Raw genomic sequence first — 26,811 nt, forward strand, 5'->3', positions numbered from 1 at the left:
TTGCAGCTGACAATACATAGTCTGCAGAAACACACTCTTGGGACACACGCAGCAGCTTCTCCAAAACTCCCATGCGTACTACTCAGGTCTGTGTGTAATGCAAACACATTCAACGTCACCAAGGCCTCTTTTTCTTTGCTCTACTCTAAACACTCAGCCAGGTTGCAGATACTTATGGTATGAAGTAGCTGTTAGGAAATGTGCTCTTTTCTGCCTCTGTGATTTTCCAGGTAAAATGTGTAAGGCTGTAACAGCAATTATCACTTGATCTACCAGAGCAGTAAATGTGCTTTGAATTTGGAAATCAAATTCTGTTTTCTGCTTAGAAGCACATCATGAGGCTGTGTGTGCACAGAAATTGTGGCCACAGATATAATTTGTGTTGCAGTTGTTCTGTTAAAAAATGCACTTGCAGGAAAGGGGCAGCTTGTTTTTTTTCAACTGTGGTGGTTAGTACTGTGCACAAATTAGTAAATCACAAATGAAAGAAATGGAAAAACATTTGAAATAAATGAAATGTAAAAAAAAATATGTAAATGAATTATAATTACAAAAAGGATTTTTTTTTTAGTTCCTTGCAGGTATTGCTGAGCAACAGTGAAAAAAAATGTCTTTAAGGACAAGAAAAAGGAAAGAAAAGCAACAACAAGTATATCTGGACAAAACTGGGAAAAAAAATAGCAGGAGAAGCTGGTGATGGCAAAAAGAAAAAATCTACTGGTAAGCAGAGCAGAGATTTCTTAAAAAAGATTTTCAAAAAACAAAAAAATGGCAAAAATAACTGTAAAACAAAGAGAGTTTTATGTACAAAGCCACAACACAGTCATCAGCAAAAAAAAAAGCTAATGTACAATCAGAAGTATGTCAAACAGATTTAACACGAAAATTTGATTTTAAAAACATTCGTCGAAAAATGTTTCAGAGAAGAGTGATGTTAAATTTGCTAAAGGATGTGAAAAAATATAAGAAAAAAATCTAAATTTATTAAGAAAAATTTTTTTATAGAAAATATTGTAAGTAAGGCTTTGGAAATAAAAAGAAAACTTTTTATTCTAATTTTGAATAGGATGCGTAGATTAGAAAAATTAGTGAATGCAATGAAGTCACAAAGCAAAAGGAAAAGAGAAGTGAAAAAAAGTAACTTTTGTAAAGTGTTCTTGGGAGAATGGAAACACAGTTCAAGTACTGAACCATTTTTTAATGAAGAGAGTTATCTTCAAAGTAATAGTTTGTTGCATGCAGTTGACACTAATGGTAGAGCATATGAAGTTAAGGATGGTTGTGTGATGCAAAAAGAGAAAATGGTCCCTAGAAATGAGGAAGAAGTAATGGCTGCTGAGGCTATGGGGAGACGTCCAAAAGCCCCAGTGTACACTTGGAACTGTAGTAGTATTTGTACTGTGCGTCAGGAATCTATTGATAAATTACGTGACTTTCTAAGAGAATATAGTAAAAAGAGTGTAAAACAGAAGATGAAGGTGCTTCAAACACTAGATCCATGCAGAGTGAGAGAAAATACTGGTTTGCAGGGACATTCTCTGGCTTGTCTATCTAGAAAAGTGTGTAAAAGTGTTTTTCATCATTTTAGGATGCTGGCTGTTCATCATACTGAAATGAGAAAGTTTGTGAGAACATTGTATTTTTCTAAAAGTCCAGCAGTAAAGTTGAATGAGTTGAATAATGCTCTGTTCCGTGGATCTGTATCAGATGTAGTGAAGGTTACTGATGAGATTCAGTTTTGTTACTTTGGTCCAGAACAAGAAAGTGCAGAAAAGGACACAGTAAATGAGGAAAATGAGGAACAGAATGTAGAACTCATTATTACTAAAACTTTTGAGGATGAAATGACAAAATTTACTATCACCTCTAATGAAAGACCAAATATTACTTGTATTTGTTGCCGCAGAAGTCATTATAAAATTCAAACAAGGAGTGTTGATCTGTATAAAAAAAGTGAAAATGAAGATAATTATAAGTGGAAGGATTTTGCAACATATATATTTCTTGAAAATTGTTTTGAATTGGGTGAAGATCAGCGTATTTGTAAATACTGTTATAATAAGTTAGAAGAAAATAGAATGCCGACCAGAGCTGTACATAATAATTTAGAATTGGATGCTATTCCTGCCGAACTTTCTGAATTAAATACATATGAGTCTATACTCATTCAATGTGTTCATCCGTTCCAGACCATAGTACGTATGGAGCCCAAAACTGGTAAATTACCTCCTTCTGATTTACTGAGAGGTTTAAAAGGAAGAGTGGTGTATTTGCCCTTGGATTTGAAAAAAAATATGGAAACTATTGATGCAGATACTTTGGAAACTGAACCATTAGTAATTCTGGTTAATGGTGTACCTACAAAGAATAAGAAGATTTGGCAAGAGCTGGTGGATGTACGAAAAGTACAAAGAGCAAATTTGTATTTGAAAAAAAATAATAAATGGTATGAATCAATTTATATAGAAGAAGAAGAAGAAGATTTACAAGAAGACACAGAAACACCAACTGGTCAAATTGAAAAAGTGGACAAGTCAAAGGAAGAAGAAATTTATGAACATTTTAGCATACATCCTCTTCATTCAAAAGAAGTTATGGGAGACACTATTGATCTGTTTCAGATGAAGAAAGCAAAAGGAACTCCTGTGAGTGTATGGGAGGAGAGCTTGGAAGCTCGATGTTTTCCCCAGCTGTTTCCTACAGGAAAAGGAGGACGATACGATGAACGTCCAGAACAGATTCCAGCTTCTGAGTATCGGACTACAAGACTATATGCAGAAGATCCAAGATTTCGTCAAAGTATTCCTTATTTGTTCCATCTTTTATTTGAAAGCGACTTGTCTGCATTATCATATGCAGTAAATCACATTTTAAAAAGTGGAGTACATTTACAAAATGTGTCTGCTAAGGATTTTATGGAGAAAGTGCAGCACCGAGATGATCATTTGGAAACACAACTGATCAATCTGATAGCTTGTCAGCGTGGGACAAATGAATATTGGTACCGACGCCATGGTGAATTAAAATGCATGTTACGGAATTTAGGAACTCCAACATGGTTCCTTACCCTAAGCTGTGCCGAGTATGCTTGGGATGATTTACTGGATTTTCTAAGAGAGGCAAATTCAAACATTAAAAACATTGAATACAAGACAGCTGGAGAACTGTGCTCTTTGGATCCAGTTAATGTTTGCAGATATTTCAATCATAGATTTGAGGCTATGATGTCCTTTATCTGCAATAAAAAAAATACACCTCTTGGAGAAGTAGTGGATTTCTTTTGGAGAAAAGAGTACCAGGCAAGAGGTGCTCCTCATATTCATATGCTGTTGTGGATCAAGGATGCCCCAAAGTTTGGAACAGATACTGATGAAGCAGTGTTATCTTCCATTGAAGAATATGCAACACGTGCTATACCTAAAAGCACAGAAGAGAAAAAGTTAAAAGAACAAGTTTTACGTTTCCAAAGTCATCGGTGTGGAAAATACTGTCGACGGAAGTACAAGACCAAAGATAAATTCTACACAAAGTGTCGATTTGGATTTCCTAGACCTGTTCTTTCAAAAGGAAGAGTCAACAGTTTTATGTCAGCTGTGCGACATACTATAACCAGAAAATCTCCCAAAAATACCTACAACCTAAAAAGAAATGAAGAGTCAAAATTTATAAATGACTTCAACCCAGTGATTTTATCCATGTGGAATGCTAACATGGATATTCAGTATGTGGCCGACAATTCTATTGCTGTTGCTCGGTATGTGACATCTTACATCACTAAATCTGAGAAAACAGAATTGAAGGAAATGTGGGAAGAGATTTCTCACAAGAAGACTGTCAGTAAGAAGCTGTACAGTTTCAGTTTAAAGATGTTATCGCATCGAGAAATTGGATCCTACGAATGCTCAGATAGGTTATCATCTGCAAGTCTTTACTCGAAATCCAGAAGAATAATTTGGGTAAGCTTAGGCCTTGCAGGAATGAGAAATCGGGTACTGAAATCTGTTGGAGAAATTGAATATTTGGCCGAGAATGACCCAGAAAGTACAGATATTTTGAAATCAAACATGTTGGACACATATTACCCAAAGAGAAGTCATCATCTTGAGAACATGTGTCTCTATGAAGTGCTGCAGAACTACATTTATTCACGGAAAGCCACAGAAGACATCAACAATGGAAAATATAAAATCATTGGTGAGGAAGGATGTTTGGTGAAGCAAACAAAAGGAAGTTTGATAAATCACAGGAAGCTCAGTTGCGAAACTACTGACAAAAAGGAATTTTACTACTTGGCTCTTTTACAGCTGTTTAAACCATGGCGTTCAGAGGACGAACTACTGGGAGAATTTCAAAACTATGAAGATTATTTTAATGCTAGCAAAGACAGCATAGAATGCAGTACTTTCACAACTTATGTCCAAATGTTAAATGAAGAAAATGAACAGGAAGCAAAAATTGCAGCTGAAGTAGCTAGAGACAGTTCTCAAGACAGCCAAAGTTCAGGAACACTTAGTCAAGATCCCCTAGGACAACCGATCATAGAAAATGAAGCTGCAGTAGCCATGACTGAAGTAGAAACGGCTATGAATCAAGCACAGGAAGATTCAATTGACTTACTAAATCTGGAAGAACAACTGAATGAAGAACAAAAAGAAATTTATGAAGAAGTCATCAAAAAAATTGATCATGGATTACTACATGAAAAGAAAGAGTGCTCATGCACATCATTTGAACCAATCAGGATGTATGTGAGTGGGCAAGCTGGAACTGGTAAAAGTTTCTTAATAAAAGTCATCAGAAGCTACCTACAGCAAAAAACAGCTTCAAATTTGTCTTGTGTGGTAACTGCTCCAACTGGGTTAGCAGCCTATAACATAAAAGGAATTACCTTACATCGTTTGCTAATGTTACCAGTGGAGCATGAGAACAAAATAGAATACCACAAACTAACTGGAGAAGCATGCCTCGAAGTTTCAAGAGTGTTGAAGAAGATGCAAGTTCTCATTATTGATGAGGTGAGCATGGTTTCAAATTTAATGCTTGCCTTTGTGCATTTAAGAATGCAACAAATACTTAAGAGAGACTATGACGTGTTATTTGGAGGTAAACACGTCATAGTTTTTGGGGATCTTCTGCAGCTCACTCCAGTTAAAGGACAACCAGTGTTTAATACTGTGACACATGAAGACACGAAGAAGTCATTAGGAAGCATTGGTAATGCGAATATTTGGTCCTTCTTTGAGTACAAAGAACTCACTACCAATATGAGACAAGCAAACGACGAAGATTATGCAAGTATTCTGAAAGATATCAGAATTGGACTACTCACAGAAGTTGGTAAAAAAGCATTACAGAGTCGGTTGCTACATAACTTATTTCCAAATGAAGAAATAGTTGCAGAGAAAATATACCAGAACATTGCAGAAAAAAATACTGTAATCTGCCTAATGCCAACACTACGTGAGTGCTCAATATTCAATGAGGAACTTTTGAAATTGGAAAACGAAGAGATTAAGAAAATGGAAGCAGAGGACAAAATTCAGCATGAAAGAATTACTTTTACATTAACAGGCTAACTGAAAAATAAATTGGATTCACTAGAGAAGAATATTTCCAAAACAGCTGGATTAGAAAAAAATCTATATGTTTGCATGAATTGTCGAGTGATTTTAAGGAGAAATTTGGATGTAGAAAAAGGTTTAGTGAATGGAGCTATGGGAAGAGTTGTGGGTTTTATTAATTATCAGAAAAAAGAAGGAATTGAATGTTTAAAAATAAAATTTGATCAGATAGAAGAAGTTAAAGACATTTGTCGTTGTTCAGTTCGTTTCATGCTTGTGAAAGACTTATATGTGCGTAGAAAGCAGTTTCCATTTTCTCTAGCATATGCTGTAACTATTCACAAGTCTCAAGGATTGACTGTAGATAGTGCTTTTGTAAACATTGGTTCTACTGTGTTCAAAGAAGGTATGGCATATGTTGCTCTGTCACGAGTAAAAACATTATCTGGTTTATTTATGATAGACTTTGATGACTCAAAAGTTAGTGCTGATACAAACTGTGTAAAGGAGTATAATAGATTAAGAAGAACCTATGCTCCTCATTTAGGTCAGTATCCTGTGATTGAAAAACATGTTGTTTCTCGGAAAAGGAGATTTGAGAATATTTGTAATGTGGATGAACAGAACAACAAAAAAAAAGGACAGTGATGTGATAGCAAGGAAAAAGAAAAAGGACAGTGTTGAAGAGGTTGTTGGTTGCCATTTTGAAAATAGCTCTGGTGTCAACTGCTATGCAAATGTAGTGCTGAATGTTGTATTTTATCTTGAAAAGTTGCTAGAACAGATAATAGTAAATCATGGAAAAAGATTGTGTTCTCTGTTGAGTCTCCTTTTTGAGAAGCTGAGTACTGATAAAACTGAAATAGAAAGTGCTACTGATGTTAGAAATCTTTTAGATGTATGTTCTGGTTCAACACAGTTTAAAGAAAATGTCCAGCAAGATGCTCAGGAATTCTTAATATATATTTTGAGTGTACTAGAAGATGAAGGAGTAGAAGTAGAAAACTTATTTGGTGTCTCTTACAAGTGGGAACATTGCTGTGAAAACTGTATGAACACATGTAGTAGTAATGTTGATTCAGAAAGGTTCATATTTTTACCATTACCACAAAGTAAATCAGTGACTTTTAGTAAATTAGTTAAAGATGCCAATCACAACATGGAATGTTCTGAATGTAAATCAGACATGTTTTCAACATTATTTTTACAGAAATATGGTCAGTATGTAATTTTAATGATGCAACGTTGTAGAACTGATGGTTCAAAATTGGACACTTTAATAAAGAAGTTTACAGGACAGCAATTATCAATTTCTGGAAAAACTTTTGTTACAGTTGCAATAATTTTTCATGAAGGACCTACTGTAACTTCTGGACATTACACAGTTTATCTTAAATGTGAAAAAGGCTGGACACTGTGTAATGATTCCCAATTAATTTTCAAGCAACGTTTGCCTTATGATTTACCCAATTCTTACTTAATTTTTTTGAAATCTAAATTTTGAAAACTAAAAACTGCATCTGAAGGAAGCATTTTTTGTAATTTTAAAGGATTAAAATTGAAGATATTACTTGAAAAGGATTTTGAAATTACTATTTGGCCTAAAGGAAAAGTAATAAAAACAATTGTGGACTCCTTTGACAGAAATTATTTTGGCATGTGTGCTTTTGCGACAAGGTTTAAAGACGGTTTGTCTAGAAATGTTTTATTCATCTAGAGAAGTAGTTGTAGTATATATGTAATATTTCTAACAAGGTATATTTTAGTGAAGATTTGGGGCTTTTTTTAAGCAATCTGTCAGATTGTTTTTTTTTGCCCGCTGTTAAATGATGAATACAATTGTTTTCACTATTTTAAGTGAAAAATAAAAAATTCTGAAAACAGCAAAAAAAGGGCAAAAAATTGCTTAGTAAAATATGTAAAAACATGTAATGCTTTTTGTAATGTATGATTGAATATTAATACATTTTTTCTTTTTTTGCAGAACTGGAAAAAAAAAAATTAAAAAAAATTCTGTTCCCTTGCAAAATACTTGAAATTTTTTTTTAGAAAAATTTTATTTTTTCAAAAAAATAAGTGAAAAATATTAAAAATTTAAAAAAACCCTTGGGTGCGCGCACCTCAAAAAAAAAATAAAAAAAGAAATCCCTCAAAAAAAAATTTGGGGGGTTTAGTTTATAAGTGGCTCTTAAAAGAGCCCTTGAGTTAATGGAGGGAAACAGGAAGAGAAAAACTAAAAAAAAGAAAAAACATCTATGGCCTACTGCACTCATGGGCATCAAATTTTCTCTGAATGAGATCAAGACTGGTCTCACCCACAGAAATAAGTGTACCGCAATCAGTGCAGCGTGTGGACAACCTAGCCAAACAAGGTGGTCCAAAAAGAGGTGTGGAAGAAGGCAAAGGCACCACTGCAGAAGAAGTGCTCGGCTGAACTGCCGAAGATGTGCTCGGCTGAGCTGCTGCAGATGTCGTCGGTAGAGCAGGTGGAGGGTTTGCTCCAGAAGCTCGACGAAAAGTCACTGGATGCATTTTGTCAACATGCCTCAACATAGTGTGAATGCTAAAAGAATACTTCTTATTAGGATTCCCACGTGACAAGACTTTTTGACAAAGTACACAAGTCACTTTAGGTGCATTTACCTTCTTTAGTCCCTCTGGAAAAGTGAAAAACTGCCATATAAAGCTGTCTTTCTGCTTCCTGTTCCTCTGCCTCTCAAGAGTGTCCTGGTCACTGTCTGAAGATGGTTGCTGTTCAGCCATTGTCTCTAAACAACAGAATAGCTCCTTCTCCAAAGCAATCAGAACTAATAATGAGGGGAGTAGGTGTGGTTTGGGAAGAATCTGGAACTGAAAGTACTTCTAACCAATCAAAAGTGATGATTCTTGATCACATGACTTGCCATGAGGGGATTGGGTGTGGTGTTGAAACAATTAGAAACTGAAAGTAATGATAACCAATAAGAAGTGCTGTTTTATTATGCATAAACCCGAGGTGCACGCACTGCGCAAGCTCCGAGCGCGCACCTCGTGATTACGTATGCACGAACGCGTAGGAGCGCATATGCATACGTCATATGTGCGTACCTAGCGCGCATACGTTGAACACGCGTATACGCGATCGTTATTGCGCGTAATTTTAGCGTATGCGGAAGTAAACCGCGTGGAGCGCGTAGTATGCACGCACGCATGCGTACGTACGAACGCATACGTACTGGGTGCGCGCTCCCAGCGTGCACTATAACGTATATTTGCATACGTAAATAACGTACGACGGTATTCATAAAAAACTTACGAAATTGTACTAGGAGCGCGCCCAGAGCGCGCACCCCAAGAATTTATATAAAAAAAAAAAAAGTGGAGAAAAATTAATTGCAAAAATTATAAAAAATAATTAACTTTATCCTAATTGAATTTTTTTTTAAAAAACAAAAACAAATAAAAAGATACAGATAATATATAAATGAATACTTAGGAATTTTATTTTTATTAAAAATATTTTTTAATAATTAAATAATACAAAAATTAGAATTTAAAAAACCGTACAAATTCACTGAAAAAACCAAAGGTTTCACACACGTTATAGTTAGGAATTAGCATTTAAAAAACCTTGCAAATTCACTGAAAAAACCATAGGTTTCACACATGTTATAGTTAGCTGGACATTTCACTCGTGAAAAACCAATGAAATTCCCCCGTTATAGTTAGTTCAGCTAACTATAACTCGCGCACCCGCAATCCACTGCTGATGACGTCACTTATTACATCACTCATGACATGGTCAGTGACATCACTCATGACATCACTGATGACATCTCAAATGACATCACTGATGACATCACTGATGACATCATCCTTGTGATAGAGTGGCAGACCTCCTCTCACCCTAATATAACAATTGATACAAACATTCAAAAATAGAGACTAAAATTTAGAAAATATTGGACATACCAATACCAGTTACAACAATCTCTTCAGTAATTCTAAGATCCACATACACATCCACTCATTCACCAACAGTCCTGTACAGTCACTCATACATGTACTCACTCATATGTACTCATACACCTATACATCCTGTTACACAATGCCACTCATCCACAGAGTTACTCATACACATAGTCACTCATGCTAATAAAGAATCAAACATACATTTACTTGCATATACACTTATACACACACCACCACACTTACTTCTACGGAAACCTACACATACTTAGTCTTTTAAACAATCACTTATAGAAATACATACTTATTCCTACAGGAACTCTTTCAATCTCTCACTCTCACATATACTCACTTATATACACCAATAGTCACATATACTAGTTTAAAACATAAGTAGTTACTCATAAAGACACTATTGAGAAAGTCATTCACTCACTAACACACCCTTACACATACTCATCCACCCATACAGTCCTGCACACATGCTGTCTTCAACACATACAGTGAGTCACTCATTCATGCACCTATGCACTACGTAATACCCCCCACCGAACCATGCAGACACTCAGACTGATACTCAAAATTCCAACTAATAACCTATATAGACACCCATGTACCTACTCACCAACCCATGCAGCCACTTATACACAAAGTGAGAGACTGATACAGATATTTACATATTTAAACATTACTCACTAAGCCATGTATTCACTATGATACACTTAATCAGTCAGTTACACAATACATTTTTCAAAAAAAAATAATCCATTTAGACACTTATATACCCATTTATTCTTCCATCGACCTTGAGATATACATATATAAAACATATGTAATTTTCAGAAAAACACACATTCACTGGATGATGTCATCAGTGATGTCATCAGTGATGTCATGAGTGATGTCACTGACCATGTCATGAGTGATGTAATATGTGACGTCATCAGCAGTGGATTGCGGGTGCGCGAGTTATACTTAGCTGAACTAACTATAACGGGGGAATTTCATTGGTTTTTCACGAGTGAAATGTCCAGCTAACTATAACATGTGTGAAACCTATGGTTTTTTCAGTGAATATATATATATATATATAAATAGAAATAGTCCTTTCCGCTCTCCTTTCCACTCGGCGGAAATACAGGCACGGACCTCTCGCCTCCAAATCAAAAATCAAACAGTCCCACAAGCCAGGGCGGGTGAAGCAAATAATTTAATACCCAATTAAAATGCAGAAATAAACGGACCAGTGTCCTCCATGACGCGTTTCGCTCCACGCAGGGAGCTTGATCACATATATATATATATATATATCTTGAATGTCTGCTCCTTCCCGCTTTAATCCTTCGCTGAAAGCAGACGCGGGCCACAATTTTCGTGCAAAAGATGTCACTTTTATTAGTCGGCCTTTACGTGTTTTGGTCCGTCCGGACCTTGATCACATGACAAAGGCTGCCTGAATTTTTTTTCTTTTTAAAGTGATACGTGTGTGGTAACAAGTGCTTGAGCATAAAAAGTGAAAACATACTGTTGTAGCGTGTTATCAACAAACTGCTTTTTTGTCACCATGTGAACATTTATATTTTTGTCAAAAGTTGAATGATAATGATGACTTATATGTAAAATGAATTATACAATATAAATATCTCAATAAATACATTCAGCATGATAAAAACCTTAAATAACTCAATAAGACTTCACATATTACATGAGTTAATGCATCAAGCATATAAAATTTCTAAAAACAGTCTTGATATATAATACATGTATATAAACATTTAGCCGGTTATAGGTGAATCGTTGTTGTTGATATCGCCTTAATTATGAAAGCTAAACCAAAAGTGCAAATGCAAGTATGATCAGTGCAAAGAATATTTGGTAGGTGTGTGTGGCTTTTGTTACCTACTAAAGTGCGTGAATGCGGATATATTAAAAAAACACTATTCATTGTGGATCAGGTCGGTATAGCAGCCAACAAATAATATGTTACTGTCATTCTTTCAATTGCATCCTCGTTTAAATACGTTAAGATATCTGAAATCACCTTTATCGATTACTTCACGATGAGCTAATATATACAGGAATTGTATGTAATCTTTCCCAAATATCTGAATCTACAAGGCATAACTAGATGGGGCAATTAAAAGTCAGTAGGGAATATTACAAAGCCAGCTAAAAGTTTTAATGCAAACGGGTAAATAAATCCTCAGTTGTGTTAAGACCCCCCGGAGACTTGCAATCCAGATCTAAAATGTATCTGGTTTCCAGTTTTCTGAAGGCACCTGCTCTATCACCGCCCCTTCTGTTGGCCACCACTGTACCTATCTGGTAATACCTGAAATGTTCCAAGTTATTTTGGTGTGTCTCTTTAAAGTGGCGGGCCACTGGGAAGGTTGAGTCCTGGTTCACAATCGCTCATATGTGTTGCAATATTCTCTTATTGGCCTGCAAGGTGCTTCCTACAGATTTTAAGTTGTAGGAGCACTCTAGTACATATATTACGTGATCTGTTTTGCAGTGCAGGGGTTTCATGATCTTATGCTCCCTGTTGCCAAACGGTATAGTGTACATTGTTTTGTTGATGCAGTATTGGCATGCTTTGCAACTCTTGCATTTTACAAACCCAATGCGTTGTGAAAGCCATGAGGGCTGTTCTGTGGTCTCAGGGCTGCTTTTAACCAAACAATCGCGCATGGATGGGGCTCGTCTGTAGGTGATAGAAAGAGTGTGAGTTAGAGAGGCTCCAATAATAGGGTCACTTAAAACTATTGGCCAGTTGTGTCTCATAATGTTTTTTAGTGCTCTGTCTTGTTTATTATATGCCAGAATGCATCTTACTTCACTCCCTGTGTCAATATGACTTTTGGGTTTTGGTTTGAGAGGGTTGGACCTGCATAAACTGGTAGTTTTGGCGATGGCTGCATCTATCATTTTTTGGGAGTAACCACTCTCCAAGAATCTGTTATTACTAGCCTGTTGTGCTGAATGTAGATTTAATGAGTTACTGCCGATTCTTGTTAATAACAACATCTCCCCTTTGGGAATGCTTTCTATCAGATGTCATGGATGAAAACTATATTAGTGAAGTACAGAGTTCCTAGCAGTCTCCTTTCGATATGTTTTTGTCTCTAGTTTGTTATTTTCTATATATACTTCCACATCTAGAAAATGCACCACTTTATCGCTGATGGCTGCGGTGAACTTAAAATTTAATTTGTTGATGTTAATGGCTGAGACAAATTCTAAAGCTTTAGTGTAGGTCTCAACCTAAATAATAAACAAATCATCAATAAATTGCAGCAACAATTTAACATTGTTTTCCATGTATGATTTGTGGGTGTCACCCAGTACCAGCTCCTCCCACCAGCCCATGTGTAAACACGCGTAGCTGGGGGAGAAGCTCGCACCCATGGCGACATTACGCATCTGTTGATAATATGTTTTGACAAACAAGAAAATATTGTTGCTTAGACAGAAGTTAACAATATTTACTAGCATTGTGTTATGTTGGGACATTAACCGTGAGTTTTTCCCCAAATAAAACTCGAGTGCACGTAAGCCATCTTTATGATTTATACTAGTGCATAACTAGTGTATAACGACTGTACGTCCAATGTCAATAGTAAATAGTTCTTATGCCAAATAAAATCCTTCAATTTTAGGATAAAATCTCCAGTATCTCTTAAATACGAGGGTAACTTCTGTACATGGTCTTGTATTGCGAGGCATTTTCTAGAAGACTATTTTGTGCCAAAATGATGGGTCTTCCTGGCGTTCTTCCTGGATTTTTGTGGATTTTAGGTATAAAATACATGTGAGGGACCGTGGGGTTCTCTTTTTTGATAAATTTATATTCATCTGTAGTAATCAGTCCCATACTTTTCCAGGGTTGCAACTTCATATGAAAGTCTTTATATACTGATCGTAGCGCTAGCATGCTGCTTTTTTTGTAGCAAGTAGTGTTGTTTACCTGGGATAAACTTCTTGTAGATAGTCATCTTTGGCTCATATGACTAAATTTATTCCCTTTCCGAATTTCTTAGGACAATATGATTGTTCTTGCTTAGTTTGTCCATCAATTGATTATACTGTTACTGTTTGTTCTTCCTGTTGACTTTTGGACTTTCATTTTGAACTTTATGGTTGAGATTTTTCAATTCTGCTGACACCTGTTCATTGAAAATATCGATTGCATCTCCATGTGCAATAGGGTTGAATGTTGATTTGACTTTGAATGGTGTTGGTCTTTTCCCCATGCTTATTATCCCGGTGGCTTGGCTAGCTCTTGCGTTAGTCACACTGAAAGTTGAGGATGTTCCTGACTGTTTGTATAATCATTTTCCTCTTGTAATTCTTGCAGAGTCTCTAACAAGGGAATATCAGAAATTTTCAAATTGCAAGGTGAGGTACATGTTGTTGATTGGCTGCTTAGCTGTATTTGAGATTGTAAGGCATAGAATTGTTTAAATTTTAAATTTCGTACAACGCGAAAAATGTCCATCCGTGTGTTTGCATAGTTGAAGTTGGATTCAGGACAGTACGACAGACCTAAAGCAAATAGTTGTTCTGCTTTGTAGAGGTTTATGCTAGACAGGTTTATTACCCTCTAAGTGGTTTGCAAGTTGTCACTCACTTGCGGTTCCATCTCCCTCGTCTCTTGTTGGCGGTTGTGTCTTCTGACCGCGTTTCTCCTCTGTCTTCGCCTGTAGTTTCTCCCTTTCCTTGATTGTTCCTTTACGTCCTTGGGCGGAGGGTCTGCCGCCCGTCTTGGCACAAAAAATCCAGCTCTTCTGCTAGAGATAATTTTTGTTGTGGTGGTCTTCTGTTCACTTGGCGTGTTTCTAGTTCTGCTTCGCTCTCCACTGCCGAACTTACACCCGAATTGGAAGTATTAATGGAACTTTCTCTGCTTGATCCTGCCATTAGAATGGTGTCTTTCCCCAACTTGGATTTAGAGATCTTTAGAGCGTTGAATTTCTTGGAAAATATGAAAATGTGTCCGCTTTCATAATCCACTTTGTCTCTGCGGAATTTGTATGCCTTACGTTCTTTTATTCTGTCCTCGTCTTTACGTAGTCTGATGTTCATTTCTCCATGTAACTTGGTTACTACATATCTCTATTTCTTTTTGTTGATGTCTTCATTCAATTTAGCAATCTGTTCTTGTAAATTGGCTCTGTCTAATTCAGCATATTTTACAAGTATTTGCATTAGTTTAATGGTGGATTCTAGATTGCATTCTGCCCACTTACTCATCTTGGCAGGATTTGGGTGTTCGTAGCTCGGTGCAATTAAAATTCTAAGACCCCTTGGGATTCACCCAACATCCAAGCACCTTTTCAGGGATCGAAATTCCCACCATTTTCCTTGTTCCGATCGCATAACTTTTTCCAATTGCCTCATATAAATATTATCATGATACACAGATGTAGGCTTAGATATAGAAAATCTATGCATACTTACCTTTTGATATTTGGTCCCTCAATATTACTGTCCCACCATATCCGGGACTTGATTCACTTGATATTCAGGAGCCACGACTTAGTAAAACATTTTCCCTTTGTCCCAGTGGTTTCAACTGGTAAAAGGATAAATCCTTTGCACAGTTATGGCTCCCTAATGTACTAATTCTTTCACAGATTCCAATATTAGTTACCTTTCCCACATGCAATGTTAGTCATGCTCATCAGGTCAGCCTGGCTCTAAGCGAATTCCTAATTATCTCTGGCTTTTATCGGGGTAATTCAAAGAAAACACCAATAACTTTTCTGTTTCCCTCTCCCCATCCCATAAAAAAAACACTTTTACCATGTTTTTAAATATACAATCTGTCCACAATTCCCATATCTCCATAGCCCTCATACTCCTACTCCTTCGTTTACCTGACAAGATTCTAAAGCTATGAAACACTGCTTGCATTAAGTCAAACTACTGTCAATAGCTCAGGGTAGAAACCCAACCCATCATTCTTTTGCCCACCATGCCACCTCAGTTTGGACACAGCCATATGCAAATCAGTCTTGATCCCGCTCTTCATGGGAATCATGTACCACCCTAAGAGGCATGGGTATGCCCAAACGTGGGTCCTATGCTCACTTTTCACTCCCAAGAAAGATTTGCATAAGGCTGGGTCTAAACTGAGGTGACATGGTGAGTGTTACCTCAAGCGATTGTCAGTGGTTAGACTTATTGCAAGCAGCGTCCTTTCACTTTTTGTGTGTGTCAAGGTGCTACAGCTAACCATCTTTTTGTAACTCAAAGCCCCTTTTCCCCTTATCACAATCAATGAATGGTCCCTGCATTTCATACGTGGAATCCCCAAAGGATGTGAATGCAAGTGGTATGGTTTTTTGTGAAGTACTGTGGAACAATGTCAGATTTTTCACCATAATGCTTATTTTGGCACGTGAAGGTGAAGCTAGTAAAGAATATTACCTGATGTACCTTAAGTATTTAATGTACTAATTGCAGTGAACACATCGGGCCTGATTCACAAGCTACACTTTTGTAGTAGTTTACACTTTTGTAGTTATCCAGCCCTACACATGGGCAACTACTGATACTGCAACAACCGCCTAAAGAAAATATTAGAAATGATGTTAAATAAAATTTATATATGTAAAATAGTTCAAAATGTAACTAAATATAAGATAATGTTTAAAGACAAATATAGATATTTCATATGTATTATTTAGTTATAAAATATTTAATAACCTAATTTGAATTGAAGACATACTGTAACAACACGTTATACTTAAACATTTATTGTGAATTTTTTAGATTCAACAAAGGTTATTAAATATGAAATCAAAGTATTGTTAAATTGATAAGAAAAGATAATCTGACAAATGGAACTGTTAAAATCAGATGGATTTCTCCTGTGAAGTATCGGACACAAGGAAAAAATAAATTCAAACACTGATTTGGCACCAATCTAATACGTTCTATAATTCCCCCACATTTCAGTCTCTACTTTCAACGTAGATGGAACAGTGACATAAGGCTACATAACAATCATATGGTGTACATAGTAAAATTGATTACATTAAATTCAGGTTTTTACCTGTCAGTTGTCATATCTGAAGCTAAAGTATTTACTTTCATGCCTCTGAAAGTTTAGGAAACAGATCTGGGGCCCTGGCCGCAGTGTAGACAGGCTACTAAACTCAACTTAAATTGTGAGCTAACAGAAACCAAAGAGAGGCCCCAGTGACCTTCTAAGTTAAAATACTCAAATGACCTTGAAGCATTTTAAGATAGGGAACCTGTACCTAGATCTCGCACCTTCTCACATCAGTCAAAACAGTGATGTTTAAGTAAAGGGATGAACTCGCTTAAGGAAATGAAACCATGCTGAAACCGGCCCTTATTTTTCATGTACTGGTATAGGAGATGATGGAGATGCTGTACAAAATACTGACAAACTGATATATGCTCTACTGTATGAACTCCATCAAGTCATTAAGCATGTTTTCTGAATTTATACACTCATTTATACACCAATCAGAAACACGTTGGGATTCATCTGAAAATCTATTGTATTTTGGATTACAATAGAGAAAGCATAAACCCAAAGACATCTTCCTCTGCATACTGCACTGTATTTAAGAAAACTGTGTTTTTCATGAAGTACAATGGAATGTACATGATCAGAATCCAAGATAGAGGGAGTAGGAAACGCCTCTTTTTATACCAGAAGGAAAGATTGGAGGGATGGTTTAAAAAGCCTGGAGGCTCATTTGCTAGAGGCACTTTAGCACAAATGCAAAGTTTTACATCCCCACTCATTAACCGGGCCCAATCCTTATAGAACTAATAGTCTTTCTACCAAGCTACATTTATTTTTTCTTTCCAAATATTTTTATATAGTTCTTATTAGGACCTCATCCGGGGTGGCATTGCGCTTTACAGCAAGCAAAAACATTAAGTCAAATGGCAAACAGAAAGAGCAAAGGAGAAAAATATGACGAATAAATATTAGGGATTATAATTGTAATTGTAATTATTGTTGGAGTAGCCAAATTTCTTAGTTGGTCTTGGGCAATCAGGGAAAGGAGCGGAGGATTGTAGCCCAACTTAGCTTCCTTCCATTTTTACTTATAAAGCTGATTTTATGACCATTTTATATTTAATGAATTGTGTTACCACATTGTAATTATGATGTTATTAACTTGATTGTTGCATTTTAAATTGATTTGTATAGTATGTTTTTTAAGATGAATAATCATAAATAAAGACTTTTTGAATGATGAATGATGGTATTTATATAGCGTTTTCTACTGCTGACGGGGTGTTGAAGCGCTTTATGGTGAGTTGCACGCTACTCCGGAACCCAAGGTTAGTGGCTATTATGTTATGTTATGTTATTTGTATTTGTAGCGCGCACAGATACTCCAAAGAGTGTCCCGGCGGGAAGTATTATAGTGGTTATTGTTAGTTATTGCGATTAGACATGTGCTCTTAAGAAAAATTGCATGCATTTATTCCAGTTACTTTCAGATATATTATAATGATACCAGTTAGATGTTATCATTAGTGGGGGCTATGCGGTTTCTGGTGAATAGCTGGTGTGACAGATAGGCTGGTAGAGATTGGGTACTGCTAGTTTAAGGGATAGGGTTTTAGAGAGGAGAGGTTGTGATATATGAAATAAGGTGCCAGTCAATTTCAGAAATACAATAAGAAGGATTAAGGCAGATATGAGCCTGAGAGGAGGCTATACTCTGAATTAGAAGGCATGCAGAAGATGGAAGATAAGAAAAGTGTCACTGAAGAAAGAAAAGAAAGAAATAAAGCCGAAGTACATCAAGGTCAATTTTCCATGCAGGGTTGTAGGAGTATAGCGGGCAAGTCTTTTTGAGATGGCAAGAAGTCTGAGGCTGTAAGAAAGAAGGATGTAAGCTGTAGAAAGAAAGATGTACGCTGTAGAAAAAAAACATAATACATAGTGCTCCATATTTGGGGCATGCAGCTTAAAAATGTGATCCTGAGTGTGCACATCATTTAAACATTAAGGGGTTAATTTATGAGAGTCTTGAGTCACTTTTGCACCATGTAAAGTGGTATATGCATGATGCAGGGCTCTGAATCAGATTTATGAAACCACGCAAAACTGCTGGCTCTGAGTGGCCTCATAAATCTTGAATAAGGCAACGCAGCGCATATCTCTGTGTAGCCTTACTCTACGCTCAGGAGGCGTTCCATGAGCATTGTGGTGGGTGTTTTCATGCACCACCCATGAATGTTGATGATGCCCCAGATTTATAAACGCATGTAAACCTGGGGGAGCAACAACTCCTTATGCCTCTCAATGTGAGGCATAAGGAGGAGAAATATCTTTATTTCTCATCATTTTTCCTCTTTGTATGTGTGCTGCTGAATGCAGCCCTCATACAAAGAAGAAAAAAACTCTTAGGATTGTTTATGTTTTTCCTGCACAAAAACAATCCTTCATGCAATGTGCCCTACAGTGGCACTGGTCTGCTGAAATGGCACCAGCACAGGGAGCAAGGACAGGAATGAACGGTATTGCATATATATGGTGCATTCCTGACCTTTCACTTTAGTGTACAGCAGCGCAGCAAGGTGACTTGAAGCGCAGCCCTATGCCAAAATCCCATAAAGGAGGGCTTAAGAGCTCTACCCTGTTGTGTGCCATGCCTAGGCCAGCTGTTTTAAACACAATGTGGCGTATCCAAAAATTGGTCCAGTGTCTGTACACTGCACAAGGGTTTTGGTGCAGAAAAAAGGAAAGGTCTCATCTGATCTCTCCTAACTATTCTGTAATTAAAGGTTTTTCCCTCACTCACTAAATATGATGTATCTGTTACTGGCTTAGAGTGCCCCACCAATGCACAGTCAGATTTCTATCCTGCTTTGTCACCTAATCCCATGCATGTATATGTTGTGAGACTTGGTTGTATGTGGCTATTGTAGTATATGCATTGTACTTATATGTGAAGCAGAGTGATGAAGGCCTGTGGCTTCCATTTTGGATGTCTTGAGCTTGTTACTATGCACAAGATGGGGTTGTTGTTGTTTTCACACAGTGGAAAGTTATCAGGATGCAGAAGTGAGGAAATATAGACTGTGAAGTGAGGACAAAGGAGACAAGGCTGCCATCGAAATTCTATTAGGTACTTCCCGTCAGACTGCCACTTGTTAGATGATGGGGGCAAAGTGGCTTCAGCCTGTTGTTCAGAATGAGAAGGGTCTTCCTGGTCACTATCTTGTGTGTTTGCATTGCCAGGAGCAGACAGTTCACACTTCTGTATGCCTCATTTGTGGGTGTTCCAGGCCAGAGACTACCATGTTGTGAAGTGCACCACCCCACAAAAAGGCTGTGTCTGCTGAATTGCATAGAGAGGTGCTTGAAAAAGGACGCCACCCTAAACCAGTTCCTGCCTGCAGAATTCTGAAAAGTAATGTGCTAATTTTCAGTGGAGTATAGAGCCTCTGTCTGACCATTGGCTTAAGACCAGTAACTCACCTCACACACAATGAAGCAAATGCGGAAGGCTTGAGAGTAGGGTATGCTGCATATGAATTTGGCCAAATAGCGAAGATACCAGTGAGTCAAGAATAAGTTGCGTAGTGACACGTAGTTAAGAGATGTACTGTTTGGGGGAGAGGGGTGCATGGATACAAACCTCCACCAACAGGCTGAAAACGTAGGCCCTAACCCCTTGCTGTTTGTTGTGGAAAGGTGTTGGTATAGTGCCCTCACCCTTGTATTGTAGGATGTATGATGTAAGCCAGTTTGGAAGGGTGAAAAGATCAAACATCATTAAGTGCACCACAACCGCACGAGGAGTCCCGTGTAAGTAGTAATAGGTGTGCCATCTTCCTTTAGAAATGCACAGTCATTTATATGACAGCTGGGAATGTCGAAACACTTTCCAGCTCTCACAGTGTGAACTGTGAAATTCATGTCTTGCTTAAAGTATAAAGGCTGTTAGCAGTGACATGTATAAATATATATTTCTGATATACTTGTTTTTTCATTTGTTAGAAAAGCACCATTTTATACAAGGATTCTGTTATCGTGTGAGCTGTAATTAGCTAAACTATGTGTGCCTTGTTAGTCCTTTTTCCTAGGAGCGATTGCTGAGTTTTTCCTTCCCAGAATCCCTCTACTGTGACGCTCACTCATTAAATGGCCTGGAAAAGTGCACTGTATCAGAGTAAACCTGCCAGCACCTTTTCTACCATCATCTAAGACAGACTCCCTCTCTAAATCATTGCTTTTTATACACCCAAGAGTGGGGATTCCCTCACAAATGTTAGAATTTAATGTGCTATTGCCCCATCAGTTATGCTTTATACTGTGTTATGTCAGCATTCGTGAAGCTATTTTGTATTAACCACTATTGCATACATGTGTGATCAGTCCCTTCTAATATTGTGCGGGTTAAAGTTAGCATCTGTGACACTATTTTCTGCCATGTAGCCGCCATATTGCACTGTGATCGAAACCAAGCATCTGTGCCCCTTTCTGCTTGCCTCAGCAGAAAGCTGCTGTTCAGTTACTTCACCTTATCATATGCAAGGCTGAAACCCAGATGTACTAATGAATAGCTTATTCTGCTTTCGCATGCCTAGCCCTGGTCGTAGCTATGCTCCCACACTAGAGAGAGCTAAGACCGAACAAGATGACCTTGGGAGTCTGATAACGAGTACCCATTCTGCAGGTGGTAGCCCATCCTTCTGTGCCTTCCTTTGTTCAGCCTTTGCCCAAGTTATATTTTTCCACCAGGGGCGGGACTTGCGGGGTGTTGGAAAGCTTATTTTGTGTCACCAAGTGTTCTGAAGTCAGTCCCTCGACAGCTATCCCATGAGGCTGGTCAGACCGGACTCCCCTGCAGTGTATTTACTAATAAAAGAGTTAGTTTGTATTCTCCACTGTCGTCCTGATTCTTCATTTCTGGGAAGGCCAAGAGGTGGTCGTGAGTGACCCGGGTGGCCCATTTCGGGTCACTTTCTTCACAAATGAATACTCAAAGGCACAATATTTTTCCTCACAGAGGCCTCCCACTATGGATACCTGACTCCTTTACGGGCCCTCACCACTAGTAGTGGGAAGACAGTCCTCTTACTGCAGGAAGATATAGCCATACGGAATCCTGGGCAACATGCACTTGACAGCATTACCCATGGAACATGTGACTGTAAAGCAATGCAATTACCTATGGTAAACAGTTTAAATTATCTTCGGTCCACATTTATAAGTCGCTGTTTGTAGAACAATCGTATTTGGAATGTTTCACTAGCTCCTCAAAAACTTGGAAGATCCTCCTGCATCTGCCTGCTTTGCAAAGTTGAAATATTAGAGCATCTTCCAAAGCCCTTGAAACTGGCGATAACTTGAGTACTGAATGGATCATTTAAATCCAATTAAAAGGAGTTTAGATTAATACTTGTCGGTTCTCATACCTGAGGCTAATGTATTTACTTTCACGCCTCAGGAAGTTTAGGAAAGAGCGCTTGGATCCTTGGGTGCAGAGCTGGCAGGCTATTAAACAAAATATAAACTGGATATGACAGAAATATGGATTTTACACATTTTTGTGCGATTTCTGTTTATTATACATTCGACGAAACATATAGATCTGGGTGAGCATAATGACATAACACGTGTCTCCATGGTAGACGAAAGGTATGTTTCATCTTATATGAAAAAACATCAGATAGATGGAGTAGAGTTTACATATATGGACATGTCACATTACATGTGCATGCTGCATTAAACAAATGACACTTATGCTGTGTGCCAGGATGAGGTCCGGTGGGTAATACAGCCACTAATCAGCTCACTAACTAGGAGAAAGATCAGCGTCAAAAGCAATCAGCACTCAGGGTACTTAGGGCCCGATTAGGAAGGCGGGCTGACCCAATCAGAAACGGGACCGACAGACTAGCCGTCGGTGGTCCCGCCATAGTGATTGTGATTAAAATGCCTACAAGGCGGTCGCACAGTGTATTCTTTGCATTGTGGCGGGTGCTGCTGGCTGCAGCACCCGCCGCAAGGCAAAACATGCACCCTGTACATATCCCTGCACTACGTGGCAGGCACCATGTGGTGCCTACCACATGATGCAGGGATATCCAGTGCCCACATCGGAGGGCCAGGGGGAACAGGGGCCCGCTACAGGCTCCCAAAGTCCCTTTCTGCCTGCCTGTTCATGGCAGGTTAACCGCCATGAACAGACAGGTGGAGAGGGATATCGTAATCCCTATGGCGGTGCCTGCACTGCCACCATTGTACGGAATATGCCCCCCCACCCGTTGGATGCGTGGCAGTCGATCTTTGCAGCCGCCAACCATCCACCAGCCATTGAAATATGGCAGGCAATGTGATGGATCCGGTGGCGGTCCCACTGTAATCCTAATTGGGCCCTTAGTCTTGAAAGGTAAGGATGAATGTAGTCACTTAAACTCATTGATGCGAGCCAGCACCCCATAACAAGAGAGTGTGTGGGAGATGACTCGGTGTACAGTGCAGCATAGGAAACCAAGCAAATCGCGGGTGGATCCGTAAACCGGCGGCAAACATTTTTTTTAAATGAAGCACAGGCTCCCACACTTCGTTTACTATAGGCCCCGGGTGGGCCAGGTTCCGGATGCATTATGGAAATGAGGGAGGGGGCCCAAGGGGCACCCCTCCATGGTCTATTTGAAGCCCCAGGGACCACCACCTCCATGGTGTAGTGATCTAATTATATGGGGGGAGCCTCACTGCTCCAACACTGCCGAGGGGACCACCACCTCCCCAGGGCAGCAACATTGATATATGTGAGGGAGCCTTGTGACCCCACTGCTACCCCAGGGACAGCCACCTCCCCTGGGCACAGATGTACATATAAATTAATGAGGGGGATGCCCTACGGCCTCCCCGCTGCCCCTGGGACCATCACCTCCCTGGGGCTAAAATGAAATAGTAGGTATGGGGGTGCTCTGGCCCCCATGCAGCCCTGGGGACCCCTACCTCCCCAGGGCACAAATTAAGCAATGAAGGGAGTCCTTTGCAGACCCCCAGGGACCACCACTTTCTTGGGGCAAATGTGAACAAAGGAGCCCTACATGGCCCTGGGGACCACCACCCCCCAGGGCCAGCTCCAGCAATGTCCTGGTGGGATGCCCACCCTGGGACATTGCAGATTGCTATTGCATGGCTGCAGCCATGCCATAGCAAACAGTGTGCTCCGCATGCAGCTCCCTCCCCTTTAAAAAAAACATATATATAGAGGCTTAGCCTCGGGTATGGATCCCGGGGGCCAAAATTGGCCTCTGGAGGAGAGCCGCGTGCCACCGTCCCTTTCAATTATTTAAAAAAAATAAAGGCCGGGCACCGGGAGATAAGGTCCATGAGCTCAAATCCTGTTTTTTTAATGATTTTTTTAAAAAGGGTCAAGTCCCAGGGGATGGGGTCCACAGGGCCCAAAATGGTCCAGTAAGTAAGTTACATCAAGTAAGCTCCACACAGTGGGATTGCTGAGAGGTGGTCAGAGGCCACAGCCCCTTTCCCCACCACTCTGCAAACGGCCCTTTTCAGTGGACTGCTGGTGGAGGGATGAAGTCCCTTTGCCTTCTGAGGGCCTCAAGACTAATGTGGACTTCACCTCCCAGTAAGTATTGTGCCAGGAGGCATGTTTGCAGCATGGTGGAGAAAGGGGGCATGGGCTCTGATGACTTCTCAGCAATCTACCAGTGTGGGTCTTACTGGAGGTAACAGGAAGGCAAGTTGGCCACAAGGGCCCTCAAGAGCCAAGTGGACTTCATCCCCCAACTATAGTGCACCAGGAAGTACGTGTGCGGAGTTGTTGAGAAAGGGGGCGTGGCTACCAAAAACCTCTTAGCAAAACCACTGTTTGGGACTTGCTTTGGGTAACAGTAGGGATTGTTTGGCCCCAAAGGATACTCAATAGCAAAGGGGACTTCATCCCCCTACTAGTAGTGCACCAGGATGTGTGTTTGCACAGAGGTGGATAAAAGGGGGTGTGGAATCCTATCAGGTATCAGCAATCCTGTTGTGTGGGACTTACTAGAGGTAATAGGAGGGATAGATGACCCCCCAAGGGCATCCTTGGGGGCCAACTACCCCTCCTGTTATGTGCAAAAAGTCCCACACAGAGGGGTCTTTCAAGGCATTTCCCACTTTCTCCACCACTCTGCAAACACAGCTTGTGGTTCTCTACTGGTAGGGGGATGAAGTCAACTTCACTACTGAGGTACCTATGGGGCCAAGAAGCCCTCCTGGTACCTCCTGTAAGTCCTACACAGTGGGATTCCTTAGAGCTAGTCAAGGCCCAGCCCCCTTTCTCTACCATTCTACATTTGTGACTACTAGTTAAAAAATAGAAATTCACTGAAAAAAAACAAAGGTTACAGGGACGTTGAAGTTAGAAATTACCGTTTAAAAAAACCTTAGAAATTCACTGAAAAAAACACAGGTTACAGGGACGTCATAGTTAGGAAATGGAATTTTAAAAAACGTAGAAATTTACTGAAAAAACCAAAGGTTACAGAGACGGTATAGTTAGGCTCAGGTTTCACTCGTACAAAACCAGAGAAATTCAACAGTTAAGCTAACTATAACTTGTGCCCCCGCAATGCACTGCTTATGACCTCAAATATTACACCACTAATGACATAGTCAGTGACATCACTGATGACATCACTGATGACATCTCAAATTACATCAATGATTACATCATCCACGGAATCTTTGACGCACCCACTCACAACCCAATATAACCTTTCATACACCCACTCTAACTTTTACACTACAATTCTCAAAACCATTGACATGCCTATACCAGTACTTACACACCTCTCAGATTCATAGATCTACATACATATCCACTCAGTCACCTATACAGCCATTCATACACCAACTCACACACTAATACAGCCACTGATATATCATCTCATACACCAATACAGCCGCTCACACAGTCAGTCACCCATAGAGCTACTTACACACCTACTCACTCACCCATAGAGTAAATCACACAGCCACATACTCACCTAGACAGTTATACACACTCCCACTCACTTATTCATGCAGATACTAACACATACTCAAGTATACAGTTACTGACACAAGCACACACTCACTCATATAGCCACTCTCACAATCACTCACTCACAGATACAGTCACTCATATACTCCAACACTTCCCTGTACTACCTTTCACATAGGCAGTTCCTTACCCATATACCACCAACACATCCATTCACTCACTGACCCAGCCAAACATATACTCAGTCACCCATACAGTCCTTCACAGATGCACTTACTAACCCATACAGCCAATGATTCACCTACTCACTAATCCATGTAGGCAGTCATACACCCAGACAGTCACCCATACACCCATACAGGTACTCAGACAAGCAATCAATCACCCATACAGCCACTCACATACTCACTCACAAACCCATTTTTCTACTTAGACACCAACTGACAAAGTGATATAGACATTCTCGCAACCTAGTCACTCACCCTTACATTCACTGAGACACCTAATCACTCACTTATACAGTCAGTCATGCACCCTCTAAATCATCCGTACAGACACTCATACACCCACTGATTCACCAATACACTTTGGTACACTGATAATCTTTTTTTTAAAACTCATAGACACTGGATGATGTCATCAGTGATATTCATTTCTGATGTCATCAGTGATGTCACTGACCATGTCATGAGTGATGATATGTGAGGTCATAAGCAGTGCATTGCGGGGGCGAGTTACAGTTAGCTCGGCTAACTATAACTGCTGAATTTCCCTGTTTTTGTACGAGTGAAACCTGAGCCTAACTATAATGATTCTGTAGCCTTTGTTTCTTTTCAGTGAATAAATATGTCTGGGTAGTTAAAGTTCCATAGAAAAAACATTTTTTGGTATCCTTATAAGTTTGGTTCTGCATGACAAATCTTCCAGAAAAATACCAAAGCAAAGTCTCATCTACCTCAGCAATTTCCAGGAAACTTTTGGAGTGATTGGTCAAGCAGGGGCCAGGAAAAAGGGGTGTCCCAAGGCATAAAATCTCCATGCATTTTGATAGACTTCATTAAGACAGGTTTTAGCAAAAACCGCTGAAAGGAATTACACAAAATTCTGCAGGAAGCTCGATCTCGGTTTGGTGCTTGTAATTTTCCGGCAAATTTGTGTAAGATCGATGGATCCATGGGAATTTTCTTTTTAAAAAGCCAGAGCGGTTACCTGCACTTCATTTTCTTTGCACTCTGAGTGGGCCAGGTCCAGTGGGGGAATTTATTTATTAGGGGGAGAAGGGT

The sequence above is a fragment of the Triturus cristatus genome, chromosome 2_1 (genome assembly GCF_964204655.1).
Source record: "Triturus cristatus chromosome 2_1, aTriCri1.1, whole genome shotgun sequence".
In the NCBI taxonomy this organism is placed as follows: Eukaryota; Metazoa; Chordata; class Amphibia; order Caudata; family Salamandridae; genus Triturus; species Triturus cristatus.